The sequence below is a fragment of the Gossypium raimondii genome, chromosome 7 (genome assembly GCF_025698545.1).
Source record: "Gossypium raimondii isolate GPD5lz chromosome 7, ASM2569854v1, whole genome shotgun sequence".
Classification (NCBI taxonomy): domain Eukaryota; kingdom Viridiplantae; phylum Streptophyta; class Magnoliopsida; order Malvales; family Malvaceae; genus Gossypium; species Gossypium raimondii.
Window position 1 is genome coordinate 11178350 of NC_068571.1, and position 4718 is coordinate 11183067.

Below are 4718 nucleotides of genomic sequence, written 5' to 3' on the forward strand. Positions count from 1 at the left end.
GATGAAATTCTAAAAACTATGTTGTCAACGCCACACGGGCGTGTGCCTGACCGTGTGGTTGGTCGTGTGCGAGACACGACCGTGTGTTTGACGAGGGCATGGCCGTGCGCAAGACATGGCCGTGTGGTGGTGTGAGTGTGGTCGTGTGAGCCACACGGCATGCCACACGGGCATGTGGGTTTTGGCCTTTGCCGTGTGGGCCATACGGGTGAGGCAAATCTGGGCATGTGGCCCCACACAGGCATATGGGCCCATATTTCTGAAACTTTCCCTAGGGTCACACGGTTGGTTCTGATCAACTATGGGCCTACTGTAGGGTCGGTAAGGGCTAATAAAACCCTAAAATGTATGATTTGATATTCTGATAGTCTGCCTTGTGTAGGATATCGATATGTATATCTGTTCTGTTTAAGTATATATGCTATTAGTATGTGAGCATGTTATGCATGATATTATTGTATTTGTTATTTTTGTTTCTGTGATTGGGGTGGGTTTGTATATGTGGAGGAAGTGATCTGTACGGCGACACTTCACCTATATTCCGGCAGCTTGGCTGCATATTATCTGTAATGTGTCGCATCGACACTATATGGTGTGTAGGGCTGGGTGGGTGTTTTTAACCCCACATGGTGTGATGGGATGGTCGGAGATGGTGTATAGAGGATAGGGGTAAAATTTTGCATATCTGTACCGCTTATCTGATTATGTTATCTGTATCTAAAATGGACGTAAATTCAAATCCATATCTGACCGTATATGAGATTTTAGTATGTATTGCATGTCTAACTCTGTTGGGTTACACACTGGGTTTACGAAAACTCACATTTGTTTGTCTGTTCTGTTCAGGTAATCCACAGACTTAGGCGGATCGGTATGGCGGAGCCTCTCGGTGACCACGAGTTTGTAAACGGTTTATGATTATGTCTTTAATTTAATATAAGGCTTATTATGGGTGTTTTGTAATAATTGGACTCTCCGGACTATTTGTTTCTTATTTTGGGATTTGGATTTTCGATTTAATGTTTTATTTGTGACAGACATCTAAAACTTGGTTTTTACTAAAACAAAGGTTTTCCAAAATTTCGAATGGAGTTTTCGAAAATAACGTTTTCTATGATCTCCGTTGTAAATCACGTTTTGGCAAATAAAAAAATAAAACAATGCTTTTGACAATTGATATAAGCAAATATGAGTTAAAAAGCTGGGATGATTTATCGTTATGACTTGGATTTCAAAACTCTTCTATGTGACATCTTCGGATTTGGCCATAACGTCTAGGTCGGATTTGGGGTGTTACAGAACATTTTTATAAAGGTTAAATATTATAAAATTTATATTATTTTGACTTACTTTACATATCATAAAAAGTGATATAACCTAAGTATTTCTCCAAATTAAGTATATATAAGTTTTTATAATTAAAGGTACAAATTATTTAAACTATGAACCTAAATATTATAAAGTCAATGCTAATTATGCAAATAGAAAATATTTTCCTATACCATATCGCAGGGTATGATACCATTTAAGATGCTGGACGCAAACACCATAAAGAAATCGCGAACTTTTTAAATTGACACGTTCAAGGCTTCCAAATGTGGTTGAGAAGAAAATTATTGTTCTAAAAAAAATATTTTTCATATTAACAATATCACCTTAGTATAGCATAAAAAAATTGGATTGTACTAGTATGTTACATATTTTATAACTTCAATCATAGGTAGAATTGAGATGATCCATATATTATACTTTGAGGAGTATATGGAAGAAGGGATCTTGATAATTTTAATGTTGCATATTCAAATTCAAATCTTGATGAACTAGGTCAAGAACTAACAAATTGTTATAAGAAACATATGTTAAATATTAAATATGGAATAACCCAACAGATATGCACTAGAGCAATTGGATAAAATTCCATATGATGTTTATTCTTCTTGCTAATTTTATTGGTAATCGTAGTATCATCTACCTTTTAGGCTAAAATAATAAATATGATGAGTTTTTAATTTTTGTTACTTGTTTAGAAATTATTTTATCATACTAATAATTTTTATAGTAATTAGTATTTTTAAAAGTATAAATTATGTTCTTGTGTAATTACAATTTATACTACCAAACATACATAAGAAATTATGATGTAATTACACTCAATCGGCCAAAAATGTTTAAAGAATAACAACTTTTGATAATTACAAGAGACTATAATTACTACCAAATAATTACACATTTATTCAATTACTCTATACTATCCAAACACACCCTTAATAAAAAAATATGTGAAATTAAATCGCCTACTATAAATTGTTGTATATAATATATAATCATATATGTTATATATTATATAAAATATTTTAAAATAAAATATATATTATTAAATTTTATATTATTTATAATGTATATACAAAATCATATATATATATATATAATGAAAAAGAAAAACTAATGCAATATAAGAGAGGTATTTATATGTAAATATTTATAAATTTTTCTAGAAAGAAACGTTGTGTCTTTTAAAGAGGCACATAGGTATATTTTAGTACTCTATATATAGATACCAAAAAAGAGAAATTAGAGATGGAATTGAGTTCTAAGAGAATGACACTATTAAAATTATATTCTTTTTTTTCTTGTGTGTGCCTTTGGATTTTATTCTGGTTTTAAACAATTTGTAGTGTAGTACGAATTGTTCCATTTGAGTAAAGGCTGTAACGACCCGATTTTCAGTGGTGTCAGAAAATGCAATTTTGGAACCTTATTTTTATAAACTGAGTCTGTAAATATTAAATAGGAATATTTGCGAAGGTGTTATAAAAATTTATTGAAATTCAATTAAGTAAGTTAGTCAAAAATATGGTTAATAAAGGCATGGGGACTAAATTGTAAAAGTTCAATCGCTATAGGGTTTTAATCAAGAAAAAACTTAGGGACTTAGATAACAATTATCCAAAGGACTAAAATAGTTAATAAACCAATTTAGAATAGATATTAGTGGATGGTGATGGTGGATGTCATTAGATTAGTTAATTGATGATTAATGTTTAATTAATTAAGATTAAGTTAATTAATTAAGTTTAATTATAATTAAACCTAGTATATAAGTGAAATTTAGTGGGAAAAGATGAAAAAAGTCATCATCTTCATCTTTCACCCACTGTCCACCATCAAAAAATCGAGGTTAAAAGCTTCAAACCTATTTTAACATTTGGCTATCAATTTCAAGTCCTTAGCCATTTTTCTTTGATTTTTATAGATTTTTTATCATGTGAGCTTGATTTAGCCCATGCATCAAATTTGTTCAATTGGTGAAATTTTGAGAAGTTACCATTTTTTAGAAATTGAATAATTAGGCTTGAAATTGATAGAAATTAAACTTAGATTATGAAAAGGACTAAATTGTAAAACTTAATAATCTTGATTGTTAACATTGTTACATTAGGGGCCAAATTGAAAATGAAAACCTATTATGAAATTATGATAGAAATAGAAAGTATAAGGTCTGTAAAAAGTAAATATGAAATTAGATTTTAATCTAAAGCTTTATACTGAAAGTTATGTTTGTCTTGGATTTAGGGACTAAATTGAATAAATTAAAAAATATACTTGAATTTATTTTTGAATTTAAATTTATGGAAATGATATTGGTTATTTTTTTGTGTTATCGTATGTAGCTAACGCCGACGTTGGGCCATTAAGAGGGAAAGGAAAAGCAAGATTTGTCGATGAGTGACACGAAATCCCAGTTTGTACTTTTATGATTCGAGATCGAATTATTTGTTTACATATACATGTTAAATGAATAATTGAATATTGAGGTGATTATATAGTGATAGTATGAATTGTTTTTTGAGATTGATGTAGAATATCAAAATAGTGGACTAAAATGAATAAAATAAAAAATAGCATGAATTAGTTGGAATATGATGTGTGATATGGGAATTGGATGAAAATATGTTGCATGACATGAGATATTTATGTTTTGATAATAAATTGGATTGTGATTATGAACGTGAATTCAGAAATGGTATATGTATTGAAATGTAAAATGAAATTGAACATTGGTACCCTATTAACTAGTTGAGTTGAGTCGAATATAGTTGGCATGTCATAGGATTGGCTTGTGTACGAGATTATGTGCTTATGCTCTAAGATGCGCTTCGTGCGCTAATATGCACTATACGTGCCAATTTTCCCTACTTCAGTTATCCGATGATGCACTTTGGTGCCAGTTGGTTGGACGATCCGTGTATCCATCCGAGTTTGAGTCAAGTTAATAGGGTTATAAATTGTAAAGTTGATAAATGATACCAAAATGAGATCATATGATGCTATGGAATCCATTATATATATATGTGTGTGAATTAAGATAGAGAAAGCATGTAACCTATTATGCAAATAAATTGAAAACGAGCCCAGAGGGCCGAAACGGATGTGAATGAGTTAAGCGGCTCTAAAAAAGGGATTCAAATGGTAAGTTATAAAGGTAAATTATATTGACTGGATATGGAATTAGATGGCATGATGTTAAAGGTATATAAATGTATGTTTGATTCATGATTGGTATTGAATATGAATTTAGTATAAAGATCAATACTTGACAAGTAGAATACATTGATCAATTCTTCACATAAGGAATGAATTAAGTTGCTAATTGCCATTTGCGCACCCAAATATGTTTATGATATGAAATAATTTTGCTTGATAGGATATAAGTTTGA